At 41.3% G+C, this 20,409-nt stretch overlaps 1 pseudogene; it reads left to right on the top strand.

Annotated features, from left to right (window-relative positions):
- Positions 234-15,228, top strand: LOC8063206 (annotated as a pseudogene).

Here is a 20,409-nt window from a genome sequence, read left to right as displayed (position 1 = left end):
AGCTGTTTAGTTGTGGGTCACAGTTCTCGGTTTTTTTTAGCGCGGATTCTCCATACTGTCCGGTAAACGCGGAAATGCAGGTGAGAAGCAGCCAAGTTAATCTCAGTCCCCGAAAAAAAAATGTTATCTAATCTCCATTTATTTATTAAACGGAATCACGTCTCTACTGGCCGGGCCGCCAGGACCTTTATTAAAGACAGGCTTTGAGCTCACTGCGCCAGCGTCCTGTGTGCTTGCTCAGATAGAGGAAGACAGGGAGAGACGATGAGGGTGGCGGTGGTAGGCGGCGGTGTTGCCGGGCTGGCGGCGGCGCATGAGCTGGCGAGGAGCGGCGGCGCACTGGTGACTCTGTACGAGAAGGAGGACCGTCTCGGCGGGTACGATGCCAGAACCATGGACATCGTCATCGACGACGGCAGCAGCACCGGCCCTGTCCACATCGACCTCAGCCTCATGGTCTTCAACCGGGTGCGAACATCCTACATCCATGCATGCGTTATTAAGTTACAAACTTATTCACCTGAGTCCTGACCCGCACTAGGCACCTCGCCTTGATTTCCTATTTATGTTTTTTTATTAGAAAACTATTTGCACTTGCTTTAGAACCTATCTCCACCAGATGTGCTCCTAATGTATCACTCCATCCGTTCTAATTTATAGTTTGTTTAATTATTTTTAAATACACAATTTTTATTACATATTTAAGCTCTGTTTGACATAATTTTTTAGGTGGAGCTGGAGCCGTTTTGGTAAATCGTTTGATAAAACAACTTCTTTCTTAAACTATGTCTCACAGAACGCCATGTAAGATGAGGTGAAGCCGAAAGAAACCACTATTTTTTTTGGCTCTTTCGCACTCTCAAAGCTCTGTGAGAGCATGTTTTTAGGAGCTTCAGCGGTGGAGCCATTTTATTTTATTCCATTTAGCAGAAAATGGCTCCAAACGACTCCTGAGGCCACTAAAGAATCCTTGCCAAACGGGCCTTGGACATTGTTTTAGCATAACAAAAACTATGTATCTAGAAAAACCAAAACAACAGAATAGCCGATGATAGCTACTACTTCTTAGTGGTGGACTTGCTCTAAAAAACACTTTACAGATACAACTTAAGGGTCTACTCTCTCCGTCCAAAAAAAAGTATCTTTTTTTACTTTTAGACATCTTATGTAATCATCCGTCTTATTCAATTTTTCATTTTTTGTCAAAATATCATCTATTTTGTTATGACTTATTTTATCATTAAGTATACTTTAAAAATTATTTATTTATTTTATAATTTTTAGAAATTTTTTAAATAAGACAAATGATCAAATATGATGTCTGAAAGAAAAAACATCACTTTTTTTGGATGGAGGGAGTACGTCTATATGTATGTGTCGCACAAAACAATCATAATTTTTCTATGAAGCTGGATCAAAATTACAGAGCTCGATGCAGGCTATAACTTTAGGCCTTGTTTAGTTCCAAAATTTTTTGCAAAATCGACACTGTAGCACTTTCGTTTGTATTTGACAAATATTGTCCAATCATGGACTAGTTAGACTCAAAAGATTCGTCTCGTCAATTTCGACCGAACTGTGTAATTAGTTTTTATTTTCGTCTATATTTAATACTCCATGCATGCGTCTAAAGATTCGATGTGACGGGAAATCTGAAAAATTTTGCAAAATTTTCTGAAAACTAAACAAGGCCTTACAGTTAATAACGTTTTTATTTAAGATTGTTTAGAGGACCTTATCATTTTAAGTTATCGGATTCTGAAGTCAATTTTTTTTTCAAACAATCTTAAATGCGACATAGTCCATACTAATAGGACCAAATATAACTTTAAAGTTCTCAGACTTTTAAATTCAAATCACCTCATATGTTGACATAGTCTATCTTAAAGTTATAGTTTTGGGCTCTATAACTTTATAGTTGACAACTCTTAAATTTATTATATGATCCAAATATTCATTTCAAACTTTCAAAACTATTTTTATTTTTTAGATTAGAATAACAACAAGAGGCGCCCCCTTATGAAGCCCTTAAAACAACAACAAAAATGGTTCTATTGTAATATGAAACAAGCCTGTGGAAACTATTTCTAGAGTGCGCTGAGTCACCGCCTCTAGAAATAGATCTCTAGAAATGGCTTATTTAGGCAGTTTCCGTTGAAGCTTTATGTAAGTTTCATTTGTATTAAATAAGTTGTCAAATAAGATATTTATGATGATATAGCAATGTATTTAAGAAAATAGAGAAAAAGATGAAAGTCATGAAACTCCCTTGACACGATTACCAATTATCTATGAGTTCTAGAATAAAATGTTTATAAAACTATTGAATGAAACTTTATATTGAAAACGAGTATTTCATTCAAGTTTTATTGTTTTGGAAACAATGCTAGGTACTAAGAGTGACCTAAAATCGTTTCATAAAGACGGTTGAGAATATTGTTTATAGAAATGATTTTTAACTGAGCTTGTTTTCACTGAACTACAATATATTACTATTGGGATAGGCGATTTATAATATATTATTGGGATAGACAATCTTCTCCATTCAAGCGGCCCAGTCAATAGGGCCACGTCATCCTTAACCCGTTAATCGTAGGATCCAACGAACTTGCAATATCAACTATTCAATCGGGTTCTTCTGGATCAACTCAGACAATTACGAAACCTCAAATCTGATTGGCTTGTGACCAAAATTAGAGCATCTCCAAGAGCTTGGCTAAAATGAGGAGCTAAATTTTAATGTTTAGCTATTTTATAAAATAGATAATTTCTTAAAAAAGAAGAGGTTTACAACAGCCTTGCTATCAGATAGCTAGTGCCAGTGGTTGGCTATATATGGCCAATGAAAATCAAGGGATAGCAAACTTTCTATTTTACAAAACCAAATAGCACATCTATTGGAGCCTATTTTTCTACTATAAAAATCTAAAAGGCCTCCATAATAAGAATAGCAAGACTGTTGGAGTTGCTTTTACCATGCCAAAGATTTGGCAAGCCATCTCCTGAAAAAAAAACATTTGGCAAGCTAAATTAAAAAAATATATTATCATAAATTTAGCAAAGCTAAATATAAGAGATTAACAAGTTTTGGATTTTAGTAGGCAATTAAATAATAGCTAAAATATGACCGTCAAATTTTTGGTTTGGCAAATTTCAGCCTCCTCAGACTGACTCCAACAGCAAAGACCTAAACCGAAGACCCATACACTTTGAGTCTCGCACAGCAAATCTATCGTGAACCCAAAAGTGCGATTCTCCAACAGCCAGTACCCAAAAGCAAAAACATGTTCCTCTCTCTCCCCCACGTTGCCTGTTCCCTTTCCTGTCTGCTCTGACACCGCCCGTCCCTCTTTGCTGTGGAGACGCTGGAGATTTGCGTACCATGGAGAGAGGCTAGGCATATTTAGGTTGCGTTCAGGCTAATACGCAAAATACATCCTGTGTTTGGGTCACTCGTTGGAGAGCATTTCTTGCTAGGCAAACCACTGTGAGCGAGGTATTTTGGGTTTAGGTCTCTTTACCCGCCGGGCGCTCGGGCGATGGCTCGTCCCATTGGCCTCGGGAACGCCCCTCCTCCGCCTGTGGCGCCGCCGCGTGTCCTCGCACCATGCGCCAACCAGCCGCGCCGCGTCCGCTCAGCCTCATCCTCGGCGCGAGCGGCCTCCTCTGCAAGGGCTGGCCGCGTCCGCGCCGTCGGATATGGCATGTGCAGTGCCGAGATGGTGGAGGCGCGATCGAGTCAGGCGGCGGGCACAGAAGCGCGGGGCCGCCACCAAGGCACGCGTGGCGAAGAAGGCAACCAGCGCCGACGCTTTGTAGCTCTCCGCGCCCCTGTGTGACCTGCCACCACGCAATAGCGGATGGGCCAGCGCTCCTGTTGCCGGAGCAGCCGCCGACATTGACGACACCCAACAGCTGTTTGACGAAATGTCTCCTAGGCAAGCCGCTCACCAAACCAGCACTAGGCACAGTTGTCCTCGACCCCAGAGGCCTTGAACAAGGTGGCAACTTTATCCTTAGCCATGTCTTACTTGCATCCTCAATTCGGAATCTTATATTTTACCAATCTAATTTGAAAACAATACAATACTCGGAGTCCATGCAAGCAGCAACAGCATTTTTTAGGTAAAGATATTTGCTTGTTTCTTCAGCGATTAGCTGACCTGGTGATTCTGGACGAAATAAGGCGTGAGGAGAGGAGTAACCTTGTGCAACTTGTAGTGTCTCCTAAGTTAGGGGCATGATTCACTCGCTCTTCTGAGAGTTGCATTTCTTTTAAAAACTAGCCCCACTAACTAACAGCCAAAACCATTCCTAAGGCAGTAAGGCTCCAAATCTCAGCAGTGCAGGAAATCTTGATGTCTTTATAAAAGCATTGAAAATATTACAACATAGATGTTTTCTTTCGCATAGAGACATAACCAATGATCCAATTAGAGGCTGTACTTCCTAGTAGCATCAATACGTATGCAAACTGTTTCTTATGGAGAGCTGGAGACCGAGAATATGACTCTGCATTTGTCAGTTTGGTCTACCAAAATTATTTCTTAGTCCTTACAGATGACTGGTATCACTTCTACATGAGAGAGGATAGTGCTAATATTTCATATGGGGTAGTTTCCCAGGCCTAGAAAGAGAGGTCCTACTACTTAACTATGTTGTATGCATAAGGATGTTCAATTACATTTGTCAAATATCTATCCCCACGAGAAACAAAAATATTTGATTAATACCTCCCTTTTCTTTTACTCAAGAGCTCTATGCCGGTTAATATTCAGGACTTTGTACGGTAGTAACCTGCAACCAAGTCTTAAAGATGTATAACTATGGTATTTTACTTAAGACATGAACACTTCATGGGTTGGCCATCCTAACAAAAATTGTGCTTGTTGCCATGGGCGGAGGCAGCAATGTGGCAAGGTTTGGCTGTTGCCATACCTAAAATTTATACAAAAGACTATATTATGTGTATTATACACACACATGAAAATACACCAAAACATGGCTGCTGTATGGCTGGATCTAGTGGCTAGGCTGGTGCCTGGTGATAAATTTGTGATCAGTCATCTAGGCCCTGTTTGGTTGGCGCTGGTAAAGTTTAACTCCCGTCACATCGAATGTTTGGACACATACATAGAGTACTAAATATAGACTATTTATGAAACTAAAAACACAGCTAGAGAGTAATTTGTAAGACGAATCTTTTAAGCCTAATTAGTCTATGATTGGACACTAATTGCCAAATAAGACAAACATGCTAACTTTAACACCCCCAACCAAACACCCCCTGAGGTATTCTAAGTGTTGATGCTGTACCTTTGGATTTCCGTTATATTTGCTGATCACACAGTAATATATATATTTATATAATGATCTCTCTCGCATAGTTACATTACACATGTTTAATCAATTGATTTTTATCATTCGCCACACCTAAAAATTATTTCCTGCCTCCGCCACTGCTTGTTGCATCCAGGCTGGGCTCATTGTAACTATCAGGCCATTGATGCTGTGCCACAAGTCCTGTTTATTTTCACGTAAACAAGCTTCTGATGCAAGTTCTGGAAGTGACCTGTTTTCAAGATTTTTTATAGGAATGGATTATATCTCATGTCGTGATTCTGAATTTCTCAGAGAATATATTGATGCAGTGCTACAAATACGTCAAGTAGGAAAAGATTTCAGATGAGTTTGCCTTTGATCAGTAGTTTTATTTTTGTAACTACTTGCAATGTTTGAGTTATCAAGTCTCAGGACTTAGTTATTCCTTCATGTTAGTATTCATGCTTTATGGCTTTGTCGCCATGGTTACTATTTTATTCTAATGTCAAATGCAAATTATAGTGAGGGCTGCCATATCCAGGCTCCCTTATGTGGCTACGGTGTTTTGTATATTTTTTTTTCTCGAACACGCAGGAGAGCTGCGTATCATTATATTAGTAGAAGAAAAAAGGAGTCATACATAGACCCAACACTCTCTCTCACACACACATCACCACCCCGTCCCTGATTTCTATTGCAACATCACCTAAAGCTGAGGTTACATCGACCAAGTGTATATTAACCTGCTCAATAGGCTACTCCACATTTTATTTTAATGTCAAATGCAAATTTTAGTGAGGGCTGCCATATCCAGCTCCCTTATGTGGCTACGGTGTTTAGGTTACTCCACATTCTTCTGTGTACTTCCCTACTATTTCTTTGTTTTTCTTGCACGAGACATCTTCCTCAGAAGATACTGTCCTCACTCTTTATTTACTGATATTTTATCTTTGATTCCTTTTTACAATTTCACCTTACCTTAACCTATGCCACACAACATTTTGAGATTCACAAAAAATGGATTTACAATGGTCAGCACTCCACACAGGTGTGCAGCAATGCCACGTGTTACTTTCTAGTTTATTATTAATCTAGTTTATCCGATGAGCTAGTAATTTATTTTTGTGGGAGTATTTCCAAACTAATAATTTTATTAGAGAAAAACTTGAGTATAGTTTTATGAGTTAAGTGATAGAAGCTTAAATGAACTATCCGTAAGAAGTGAAAAACTTATAGCAATTTATTATTTACAACCTTAAGCAATTTTAATTATTCATTCATTGATTGTGGTTTTGTAACACCTCTGTAAAAAATATGCTTACAGTCCAGCTTCACATGCGTATAGCATATGTCTTACAATTTTGTCCTCACTTCTTGTAAAATATTTAAGTTATATTTAGAGTGACCAAGATTATAAACTGTTCCCACCTGCCTAAACTTCTAATGTGGAACTAAACCAACCAACTATACGTGGGTCACCTAAACTAACTATCCCAGGCTACTGATGAGCTTATTGGAATGAAACATATGTTTTCTGTGGAAAGAAAGTTAATGAGTAACATGACGGGAAAAGCGGGGAACATGTCTTTCCCATTGGCTATAAAACGTCAAGAATCACCAGATGATCAGAAAAATGTCAGGAACTAACTGAGAGCTCTTCTTTTTTTTTTCTTTTTTTTTTGGGATGAAATGAGATCTCTTCTTGTAATGGAACTTATGCACTAACTACGGGCATGCATGCAGGTGACGAGCCCAAACATGGTGAAATGGTTTGAAGGGCTCGGGGTGGAGACCGAGATATCGGACATGTCCTTCTCAGTGAGCACGCTCCTGAACAATGACAGCAACGCCAGAGGCTTTGAGTGGGGCAGTCGCAACGGTATATCAGGCCTCTTGGCGCAGAAGCGGAGCTTGCTTAGCCCCAGCTTCTGGCGCATGATCGTCGAGATATTCAAGTTCAAGAACGATGCTATCAAGTGAGCTAGTAGCCTCTTTAATTTGATGATCCTTCCCTACTTTTATAGATAACACCTGCTTGTGCACTATTGTATCGTAGAAGACTTGTACATCTAACATGCATGTGCATGAAGCATTGAAGCTTGACTGATTATATAGTTTACTACCATCATTTTTCTTTTGAGAATTTACTACCATCATCTTTAATTTGAATAATCTCAAGGTACCTGGAAGATCACGAAAGAAATCCTGACCTTGACCACAGTGAAACCTTGGGTCAGTTTTTTAGTTCCCATGGCTATTCCAAGCTCTTCCAGGACGCTTATCTTGTACGGCTCCTAAGTGCCTTTTCTTTATTTCATGATCTGTCTGTACTCCTCGCGTCGTGCTTTTTCTGCCATAGTGATTGTTCGTTTGTTGCAGATTCCAATGTGTGCGTGCATCTGGTCCTGTCCGTCACAAGGGGTGTTGAGCTTCCCGGCTTTCTTTGTGCTCTCGTATTGCCGTGATAATCACCTTCTGGAGGTGCCTCCTTCACCATTTTTTGTTTCTTAATTCATCGGGCATAACAAAAACTCTGTAACCTCATTCACTTGCTGCTTAGTTATTTGGTCGCTCACACTGGCACACTGTCAAGGGCTGTTCGGAGTCCTACGTGAACAAGGTACTGAAACCTGTTTTGAAGAAAAGGGAACTGAACCTTTTACAAAATAGTTGTTTCCATCTAAATGCATCGTGAAATGATTGATCAATGCAACCATTATGCTCCTTGGCAGGTAAGAGGAGAGTTGGAGAGCATGGGCTGTCAAATTAAGATGAACTGTGAAGTCAAATCTGTTTCCAGTTTGGAGGGAGGAGGTACTGTCCATTGCTGTACTGTGCTATAAGCACTCTGTTAAGATCTTTTCTTTCTAGATGTTACTGAGGGGTCACAGTATTTGTGTTTTTCTTGTGATCCCAAATGTCCTTTCTAGATGTAAATCATGATATTTAACCACTAATGAAAACACGTACTGTTACATGTTTGTGGCAGTGGGTTATAAACTTTTGGAGGCTGATGGTTTAGAGGAGACCTACGACCAAATCATATTTGGTGTGCATGCATCTGAAGCTCTAAAGGTACTTGGTGCTGAAGCAAAACATGATGAATTGAGAATTCTAGGTGCATTCCAGTATAATAACAGGTAATGCTGCATGCTATTACATATTATATGATATATTGTTAGATGTGTAGTTTTTATCCAGTACACTTGTCTGATATGGTTTCTATTTCTCGTTTGCAGTGATGTATACCTCCATCAAGATGAAAGTTTCATGCCACGTAGCTCCTTAGCATGGAGTGCCAGGAACTTCCTAGAGACAACAAGCAGGGGTGTGTGTGTTACATACTGGCTAAATCTGCTTCAGGTAGCTAGCAGATACTTTGGGAGCTATCTATATTTATTACCAACTAGTATTACCAAGTTTAATACGGATCAATGATAACCGAGGTGTCTTTCTTTCTTTCTTTGAACTGCCAAGAACATTGCATCTGCCGGGCCTTTTCTTGTGACGCTTAATCCACATCGTGTTCCTGATCATGTATTGCATAAATGGCACACCAGACACCCAAATCCTTCTGTTGCCGCTGCAAAGGCTTCTCTTGAGCTCAATCACATCCAGGGAACGAGAGGATTATGGTTCTGTGGGTCATATCAAGGTAACTTCAGTTGTTACAGTACAACATGCCCTTGTGGTGTATTCCATTTTTTATTTCTGTAATGTATCTTTTGTATTGGATAACAGGCTACGGATTCCATGAGGATGGGGTAAAGGTATTCCCTGTAGAACCTGTACCTTTTTTTTTTGGGGGTGGGGGTGGGGGGGGGGAGGGGGTCAAACGCAACCGCCAAAATGTTTTACAAATATTAGTGTGAATACTATCAGTTTATAGTGTACTGAATAATTGATGCAGGCTGGGAAAGCAGCAGCTCAAGGTTTACTTGGAAACAAATGTAACCTTCTGGTGAACCCAAAAGTGATGGTCCCATCATGGACAGAAGCTGGGGCACGTTTTCTGGTGATAAGATTTCTCAACCAATATGTATCCATCGGTTACTTGAGGTTTGTTCTTGTATGAAATCGTATATACTGCACAATCTCTAGTAATGGTTCTCACTTCAGTTTGCTGATTAGCTTGATTGAGGAAGGAGGCACTACATTCAGTTTTGGTAAAGCATGTGAAAAATGCCATATAAAATCTGTCCTATAAGTTCATGACCCCCAGTTCTACTGGAAGGTTCTGTTCTCTCTTTCTCATCTGTGTGGAAGTTTACTTCCGAGTTTCGGTATGCAACTATGCTTGCTTGATTAGATCTCTTCTGATGCATATGTTACTCTTGGCTACGTTGCTGTTTCTTCAGGTTGCAACAGAAGCAGATCTCGGTTTCGCAGATGCCTATATTAATGGCTATTTCTCTTTTGCTGATCATAGAGAAGGCCTTCTAAACCTTTTACTGGTAAAAAACTAACTGTTCCTAATTGTTGATATATACTACCTTTGTCCTAAAATATAAGGCGTCATGGCTAAGGTAGTATATATCTAGATCATTTACATTGACAGATTGAACACAATTAGTTCTCGTTTATTGTGTAACTGAACTCATGAACTATCTCCATACAGATTCTTATTGCTAATAGAGATGCGCACAAGAGTTCAAGCAACATTGGTGGAAAAAGGTCTTGAACTGTCAATTTTCTACAAAATTAAACTGAACAGTTTTACTGAAGTGAAGCATCATACTTGAATACAATATAGTCAAACTCCTTGAAACCTCTCTTGCAGAAGCTATATAAGAAGGGGTTGGTGGACACCACTGATTTTAACTGCTGGGGTTGCATCAGCGAAATATATTCTGTCACATGTGTCAAGGAAGAACACTGTAACACAAACTCGTCGGAATATCTCTGAACACTATGATCTGGTCATTACTTATCTTTCTTCATTTTTGGTGTCCACATTATATATGTGCTTAAAATTTCTATGACAAGTTTATTTAAGCCAACAATGCAATATTATTTGTTCTTAGTGTGCTCCCTAGTTGTCTCCCAAATCATTTAAATGGTCATTCATTTCGATTCTATTCATCTAAAACAGTTGACAAAATGTTTTTTGTTTCCCTGTTTACATATATGTGCGTGCAGAGTAATGATTTCTTTGCCCTTTTTCTCGACCCAACAATGAATTATTCTTCTGGAATCTTCAAGGTTTGTCAATATTGTGATTTGCAGAATTGTAAATTGTGTAGTCTGTAGAATTGCATTATGAATACTAGTTTACTCTCAAACTAGCTTGGGTGTCGGCTGTGATGGTAGGTGGAGGATGAGAGCTTAGAAGCAGCCCAGCTACGTAAAGTTAGAGTTCTGATCGACAAGGTAATATATATTATGTAGACTATGTGGTGTTTAATTTCTTGCACTTGTCCACCAATACATATATCTCTGATCTTAAGATATCATGTATATGTATAATTTCATTACACATTGACTTAACTACTGCTTGTATATGACCTGATGGTGCCTCAATCTTGTGACACATCCATTTAAATGAAGGCTAATGTGGAGCAAGGACATCATGTTCTAGAGATTGGTAGTGGCTGGGGCACTTTAGCAATGGAGGTGGTGAAACGAACAAACTGTAAATACACGGGCATCACGTTGTCTGAGAAGCAACTTAAGTATGCCCAGAGAAAAGTGAAAGAAGCTGGATTAGAGGTCACTACTATACTTTTATAGTATTTTTTCAATAGAAGATTTTTTTATTGATTTTCATGGTACCTTTATAGTGTAATACTCCCTCCATTCCAAATGGTAAGTCATTCCAAGAATTTTGGAGAGTCAATGCACCTCAAGTTTGACCAAAATTTTAAAGAGAATTATAAATTTTTACATCAAATAGATATTACATTGAAAATATAATTGATGAAGAATCTAATGATACTTAATTGACATCTTAAATGTTATTATCCTATCACATAAATTTGGTCAAACTTAAAATGCTTTGACTCTCCAAGATTCTTGGAATGACTTATAATTTGGGATGGAGGGTGTATATATTATTATTTGTTACTCTTCAATATATCAACTCAACAATGGAAAAGATTCGAGAGGTAGCAAATTTTACTCTTTTTTTCAGGATCACATAACTTTCCTGCTGTGTGACTACCGTCAAATACCAATGGGCCATAAATACGATAGAATTATAAGTTGGTAAGTACTACATACACCAATTTTGATTGAAAGATTGATCCTGTACGGGCACGGCTGATAGATATATTCTCCTCACTCTACATTGTTCAGCGAGATGATTGAACATGTTGGCCATGAATACATGGACGACTTTTTTAGCTGCTGCGAGCAGCATTTGAAAGAACACGGTCTATTTGTCCTCCAGGTGCATGCCATTCCAGCACCCTATTGATTGCATGTCCATTTTAATTGTCAAATTGATTTGTATTCTCCATTTTAATAGACAAGTTTTCATCTGAAACTAACTAAATTTATACACACAGTTCATCTCAATCCCAGAGGAACGTTACGAAGAGTATAGGAGGAGCTCAGACTTCATAAAGGAATATATCTTCCCTGGTGGTTGCCTTCCTTCTTTAGCCCGGATAACGTCTGCCATGTCCAATGCATCAAGGCTCTGGTTTGTCGCACTCAACACCACTGTCTAAGCTAACTGTGTCATTTAACCTCAGTTTATGCTTATACACATAAATGAGTCTAATCATTTTCTAAATCAAACTTGCCTTATATATAATTGAGTAATCCAATTTGGCTATATACTACTCTCTCCGTTTCAAAAAGAATGAAAATCTCATTTTTTGAGGAGTCAATCAGTCTCAAATTTGAATGTGTAGATTTGTAGAATAGTATCAACATTTGTCTCTCTAATAAGGAAAGCAACAACCAAGAAATTATAGGATAGTTTCCATACTTACCATGTGTCTATCATGTAGACACTACATATATAAACTATATTCCCAAAATAATGGTTTCATGAAAATACTTTTTTCAGCCAATCCAATCCACTGTCTTCTTGTTATGTGGCTGCTGGGGATCGAGGGAGATGGATTGGGATCGAAGGAGCGGCGGCTGATGGCCTGAACAGTATCCGCGCTACAGTACCGCGGGTACTGTTCACAGGAAGGCGGCTGTGAGAGCGAGAGAGGAGGCTAGGGTTTTGGGCGCTAGGAACGCCAGCCGCGGACAGCACCCCGCGGCTGACAAGAGAGAAGGGATTTCCTTCTAATCTCTTGCTTGATTAGATTGATACATCTCTCTTTATATAGAGAGGTTTACTTGTCTTACAAGCAAGACTTACTTGACCCCCTAAGCAAGCGACTAATTAACCCTAATGGGCTAAGGCCCAATAGGTCATTGACTCTTCTAACATTACACCCCACCTAGACATGCAGCTCGTCCTCGAGCTGCAACCTGACCAATTTAGAACGACGAGAACTCGACACAAACCAAACACCTAAAAACAAGCATTTTTACATCTCGACTTATTTTATTATTCTAACCTGAAATGGAATGCAAATCTTTATTTATGACTCCTGAAGATACGTCGGGCACCCTCCGCGTGATGAACATGTATGTGTGAGGCCACCTGGATCCCATGGGCGCCATCTGGACAAAAGGGAAGCACATGGACGACCATCAGGAATTGGCCGCAACAACGACCAGCGGAGGTGCCCTCGTGGCGGCCGGCAACGAAAAACAGCGACGCTAGGCAAAGCGCTCCCGCTAATGACAAGATAGACAGGGAGGGGAGCGCCTTCCAAACCGCCACCAACGCAGAGGTTGAGTTCGTCGCCCGCGGAGAAAACAGCTTGCCCGCCACCCATGGGAGGAACCGAATGCAGAAGATCCCTGGCGTAGCGGACGGGATTGAACTCATCCACGCGACGAAGTGCAACTTGGAGGAGATGTGAAGGCCTGAAGGGGTATCGGGTTGAATCAACTGCAGATCACGCATCTCCCGCACCCGCCGACATGCAAGGAGACAGCGCGCAGCAACCTGCAGCCGCGCAACCGCCGACACCTGGCACCTAAGCATCTTGTCCGTCGGTTGCTCAATTTGTTGCGACTTCTCGCCCTCATCTTGGATCTGTTGGACGCCGGCGCCCCTATGGATGATCCCATCGGTGAATGGGTGCTGGAGGCTTGGCACACCAGGAACAACAACAGCGCCGGTGGTGGGCACTGGAGCGACCGTCGTTGTTACCGTCAGGGTGCTCGCCATCGTGTACACCAGCCCCATCGTTGATGCCATAGCATATGACAGGATCGGCGAAGGAGAGGGCAACATCCACGGCTGGTGGATGGAAACCGGGGCCGTCGGTTGCATGCCCAAACTGACGAGGTAGGACTGAATCGCGGCCACCATCTTGCCAAGGTCGAGAACCGCTGCTGTCAATTCTACATTCGACATGACGGAACCGGCGGATGAGGATGCCCCCGCGGTTAGCGGCAACGAGGTCCACATCGAATCGAACCTGAGATCTCCGATACCAGATGTTACGTGGCTGCTAGGATTGAGGGAGATTGATTGGGATAGCGGCGGCTGAAGGCGTGAACAGTACCCGCAGAGAGAGGAGGCTAGGGTTTTAGGCGCTAGGAACGCCAGCCGCGGGGCGCTGCCCGCGGCTGACAAGAGAGAAGGGATTTCCTTCTAATCTCTTGCTTGATTAGATTGATATATCTCCTCTCTTTATATAGAGAGGTTTACTTGTCTTACAAGTAAGACTTACTTGACCCCCTAAGCAAGCGACTAATTAACCCTAATGGGCTAAGGCCCAATAGGTCTTTGACTCTTCTAACACTTCTCTCTCCGATCATCTATCTTCTACCGATCACACATACATCTTCTTATCTTGGTTCCCGTATACACATAATTTTTTATAAGAAACTATTTTCTTCTCTCCCCCTTAATCCCAATGCCATATTACCATTTTGCTTGCTTAGCACCCTAATTAATGCCTAGAAACCATCCTAGTTATCCCATTAGTACTCTTATAAAGAGGTTTATTATGAAACATATTCTATGATTAATCTAATAATATTTATTACACATTATGAATATTGTTACTTTTTTATATATTTGGTCAAACTTGAAGTGGATCCATCACTTTTCAAAAAGAGAAATTTACATTTTCTTGGAACAGAGGGAGTAACATTGAGTATTTGTCTCCAGCATAGAACACGTTGAGAATATTGGCTACCATTACTACACAACTCTAATGTGCTGGAGAGACAATTTCATGACCCATAGAGAGTAAGTATACGTAGGAGCTCCTTATTTCAAGCTATAAGTGGATTTACCATTTCTACATAACACAGTTAACCGTATTAATATTTTCTGCACAGTAAAGTTTTGGCCATCGGATTTGATGAAAAGTTCATCCGTACATGGGAGTACTATTTCATTTACTGTGCAGCTGGTTTTAAGTCGCGCACACTTGGAGACTACCAGGTATATATGCACATTGTATTATTAAAGGGGAGAAAACATGTTTTAGTGTCCGTGTTCATGGTAACTGGGTTGCCTGACAGAGTGCCTCTTCTTTGTATGGAATGCAGATCGTATTTTCTCGCCCTGGCAACGTCAAGCTGCCAAACTATATGACTATCACATAATAATATTTCAGGAGTCAGGAAATCGTTTTTTCTCGTCAAAGTTATTTACCAGCTCAAAAATCCGCTCAGGGGGTTTGTACTTTATCTTCTGAAGAAGTTGTCCTTGTTCTTGTGATGGCCGTGGCCCAAGAGACAAGCAAGCTTAATCACTTAGGCCTTGTTGGTTGACGCTGGTAAATAACTTCGAATGTTTGAACAAATGCATGGAGTACTAAATATAGACTTTATGAAACTAAAAACATAGCTGAGAGTAATTTGCGAGACAAATTTTTTAAGCCTAATTAGTTTATGATTGGACACTAAAAATGCTACAGTTAAACTCCTAACCAACACCCCCTTAGTATATGAGTGTATGTATTGATAAACTACATCTGGCTTGCTAGCTCGTGTAGGGTGTAAGAAGAGGGTGACAGTGACCGATTTTATCTCTTTCAGGGGAGGGTAGTGGAGGTCGCGTGTTGTGTGCCTAATTAACAGAGGGGGTCATCTAAACCCCTAGATTAGCACCATGACAGTACAACTAATCCCCAGACTAGTTTCCTTAATCAATCAGGGGCTTGAGGGCTGCACCTAGCATGTGCGCTCATGGGCACGGACCGCATACCAGAGATGGGCCATAAGATGGCCCACCTAATAAGTTGTTGAAGGCCTTAGTGGGAGGTTGCTAAGCAAGGCCACACTTGTACCTCCGCGCCCGGGGACTTGAGAATGTTCATGGTCTTGGGTAGCCTTCATCGACTAAGGAAGGCTGGGAATGGTGTGCTCCTAAAGCGCCCACTTGATCAACCGTTTTCTTGAGGCACATGGGAGGAATCTAGACCTAGGTTCTGACATGTGCCGAAAGCCTGACGCGTCGATAGAATTAGAGGGCTCTCGGCCTGCCAAAGCTCTATCTCGCCTCACTCTTGCAAGGCCATGTCAACCACTCCTGGCTCAAGGTCACACTCGAAGCATGAGGTAACACGACAAGAGTGAACCCATAGCTCCTCCATGAGGAAAGAAGAGGGCGTGCGGGCCCACTGACCAGTATCTCCCAAGCATGCACTTGCTCCCTTTGGCGTACAACGGACGCCATAAGGAGGACAAGCACATATGAGGCACAATGACAACTTCGATCCTTGGCGGTCAACACTAGGCTCTTGGAGGCGGTGTTAGAAGTGGTTCGACGCTATCGGCCATGACTAGCAAGAAGGAATGGCGTTCGGCGCGGCCACCAACTCGAAGATTAGCACATGAAACCCTAGCACTCCCTTGCCTGCAAAAGGAGCTTCTTGAACTTGTTTCCTTGTACTCCTCTAGCCCTCAGGCATATAAGATAGGGCATATGCATCCTTAGAGGAGGGACAAATCCTAGAAAACCCTAGTTCACTGCAAGCTAAGCGCTCTCCTACCATCTTTCTTCCTCTTTCATTGTAAGAACTCGATTAAGCATTCTAACACGAAGAACTAGTTGCTGGACTTAGGGCTTAGATGCTCAAACTAGGACAAACCTTTTCTCTTGAGTACTAAACCATTAGAGTCCCACACATGACAAATCGACCCATTGATCGAGTCACTAATCACTGTCACACTTACGAACCCATGACACAGTGATCGAAGTTGAAATTGTTAGAAGAGCTAGGGCAGAGAGCGATGGCGGCAAAGAGTTGGCGCCAGATGAAATGAAATATTAGGAGAAGCAGACGAACCCACTCTAGGCTGACACCGATACAGAGAGAGTCCTTGGATTCGCGTATCTTTCCACACTCCTCTCATTTTTCACAGCATGGATCAACGCGACAGTTTAGGAGACCTTTTTTTAATGTTATAGGAGTCCATTTTGAGAATTAGTGGGTTCCTATTTTCCTTGGTCATGCCTAAACTAAGTTTTGGGAAGAGATTTAGGGAACCGCTGGAGATGCTCTCATGTCACCTCAAATTTGGGCTACTGCTCCCCAAAGAACCATTTTGGGCGTCTTTGGGTGTGGGTGGGCGGGGCGCCCTTCCAACACCAGCCTAAATCGCCAACCTATTTTAGTTTTAGCGAGAGGTACGGTGGCTAGAGGTGACTAGAGAGGTTTGATGCAATGATGTGGTAGATAGGTTTAGTTTTAGACACAAAAATAGGGTAGCCTTGGAGGAAGAACTACTTTTTTGTGCACCTAATATATGTTTGAAACCACCTAAAACTATATAATTTTTGTTTTTTTTTTAAAAAAAAAACTATACGAGTTGCTCTAAACGTTCTTACTAGCTTGCCAACCCCCACCTGACCGTTTTGTTAGTGATTCTTGATCGATGCCCTTGAATCAAATATAATTGTCACTGAACACGAGTGGCAGGTAGGTATGACAGTTTGACCTCGATGAGTTAACCTCCCGCATGTGCACGGTACATGTAGGCCGGTGTTAGGGCTTAATAGCTGCTGTCCCGGTGCATGAGCATGATACTCTACTCCACATTAACGTAGGACAATTAACAAACCCTAACACACAGCGCGTAATTTGCGACCCTCGTGCTCGGAGCCGGCTGCCGGCCGGGCTGAAAACAATCAGTCGTTCAATGTCTAGAGGCATGCATTGGCCAGAGTAATAAACTATTACCCCAGTGATGCGCGTCCTGGTCGAAGTCCGTCGACTAAGGCGTTGTTTAGGCTAGTTTCAATGGACAGTCACTGTACAGTTTCACATACCAACACGTCATCAAGTTTAAAATAAAATCATCTATGAAATAACCCCAGCAATGAAGCATTTCACTTTATTGTTTCCAAGGCTAAGCAAAGCATTTAATTGCTGCAAAATGATTGGATCACATGTAAGATGGTGAAACGAGCTGGCCCTCAGTGGGAACTTCATCCCATTTCATCGCGTGGGAAACAACGCCCGCGGAGTTTCACCGTGGTGAAACTACTTCCTTCTCTCTCCTCTTCGTTTCATGCAAAAAATACAGTTTTGCTGACATAGCGCTCTAATAAATATATATGACATCCTGGTGAAACACCCACTGAGACTGGCCTTAGTTCACCCAAAAAACCAAAAAAAAAATAAGATTCTTTGTCACATCGAATCTTACAGTACATATATGGAACACTAAATATAGACGAAAATAAAAACTAATTGCATTGTGAGATGAATCTTTTAAGTCTAGTTACTCCATAATTGGACAATGTTTGTCAAATAAAAACGAAAGCGCTACTGTCCCGAAAACCAAAAAAATTTCGAAACTAAACAAGGCCTAAATCTGCCATCAGAGTCGCACGGGCTTCCTTCGAGCTCCGTGCTGTAGCTCACATGCATAGCATGCTTGTGGAGACAAGCTGATCGATTTGTGCACGGACGACGGATCCACTCTCTAATTTAGCGTACAAGAGTACTTGTTGGTTGTCGTTTCGTTTCCTCTGCTATGTTGAAGTTAGATTATTGTTCATATATCGGGAAAAAAGCAATTCCAAATTGTTAGGTCGATCCGACGACATTGACTCTATACTACTTTGTTCGCTAGTGGCTGCAAGTGACAGTTTTTTTTTTGGTTGGAAATCAAGTGACAGAGGTTGATGACAATGTTACTCACCATGTGCCATGTTCTAAGCCATTGTCCACGCATCAAAAGATGAGTTATGTAGGCTAATACTCCTACTAGTAGTTTAGTCCTGTGTGTTCCACGCTTCATTTGAGGAAAATCTCACGGACCAAAGAACCGTTGTGAACGGACAAAACTGTACAGTATTTTAGCCACTCTAGCTAGCTAGAAACGAACTGAATCTCTAGAGTATTGAGCTTTATATATGCCGACACACAGTTAACCACCATCAACGATGTTCACCATGAAGACCACCACTACTTCGCCGACCGTCCTTCTCACCATTGCACTCCTTTGCGGTGCTCTCCTCTTCTCCGCTGCAGATGCTGCGAGGCAGCTACCAGCAACAGAAGGCAGCGTCGTCGAGAACCAAGAAGCGCCGGCAACGGCGACGACGGCATACACGACCATGCCGGAGAGAGCATGGTCGAAGACGACGGCCATGGCGTGGACGCAGCAGCTCCCGTCAGGACCGAGCCCCAGGGGTCCTGGCCACTAGCTGGCGATCGATCGAGCTTGCCGAGAGATAGTACATTTTGGAGCGTCATTCCGCCGGATAAGAGCTCTCATTGTACGACAGTTTTTTTCCCCCATGGTTCGTACATTTTGGAAGAAGCTCGTTAGGTCAATTTTAATTTCTCTTTTGGTTCCATGCATTCCCTGAGTTGCCAATTTTCACCTGTGCTAGCTCTCAGTGCTACTGCTACTTCTGTGTATTTTGTTTTCCAGTATAAAAGAGGATGGGACTTGTTGACATTACTTTTTCCAAATTGATCAGTTTTTTTTTCTGCGAATTCAAATTGTTTTTAGTCATCGCTCCAGCAGCCTACAAATTTCGTGCGTATATTCGTTTAATTTTGGCATTGTTATTCGCACGTCATGACTTCATGAGTTATAACTTGCTATACGAGAACAATGGCATTTGTTACAATCGTGATGAGCTTGGCCGTTTCGCTTGTCCAGAAAAATCAAGTTTAATTTGCTAGTAACACCTAGCAGGTGGCTGAAATTTGCTAAAGTTTTTCTCAATCAATAGTAAAAACCATATATATTCATAACCGGTGCGGCAAAGTTTAGTCCTTGGGTGTTAGTGGACAATGGTTTCAATCGTTTCTCACCGAAACTATTCTTACGAACCACGCTTTCCACTGAAAGCTCCATCCATTTTCATTATTTGTTATCTTATACTCTTATAAAGCTAAACCCCACTAGAGAATTCTCTCAACATGCAAGCTATCCACATCATCAATCCACTAGAACTTGCAATTATAGCCATCTAACACATATAATTGATAGTTATCTCTTCATCCACTAACATGTATTTAGATGGCCAGCCAAACCATTCACCAAAATTAATTTAAGATAATTTCATCCATATAACTATAAATATAAATAGTTTAATTTCTTTTTAAATTATCTGGAATCCCCACAGCAACGCGCGGAGTATTCCCCTAGTTCTAGTTAATATAGCATACAAAATAAGAAACATTAAAAAAGACAGCTGTTTTCACATTGAGTACGTCACAATTCTGATTACATCCTATTGACCGTACTGGTGCATTTGACTAGGGGATATGGATATTATTAGCTACTGCGCTACACTGATAAAAGAGACAAGTAATTTGAGAGAATGTTCAGATCCTAAAATAATAAGTAATGTGAAACATTGTGAGTACTTGATTGTGTGCTAAAAATTGCTACATCTAAGCATAATGGGGTTCGCGATATAAACCGCCACGAACCACAATTCACAACAAAGGTGGGTTCATAAACTTTGTGACTTGCAATCAAATGGGCCCATGTCTCACTAGAAAAAGAGAGAGAGACAATCTACTTCTCTAATGGTCATAATCTTATTTTCTCCTCAAACTTCAAAAGCAGATCTCCTGA

This window comes from Sorghum bicolor, chromosome 1 (assembly GCF_000003195.3).
Source record: "Sorghum bicolor cultivar BTx623 chromosome 1, Sorghum_bicolor_NCBIv3, whole genome shotgun sequence".
Taxonomy (NCBI): Eukaryota; Viridiplantae; Streptophyta; class Magnoliopsida; order Poales; family Poaceae; genus Sorghum; species Sorghum bicolor.
Note: the sequence above shows the minus strand (reverse complement) of the source record. Positions and strands in the feature narration are given on the sequence as shown.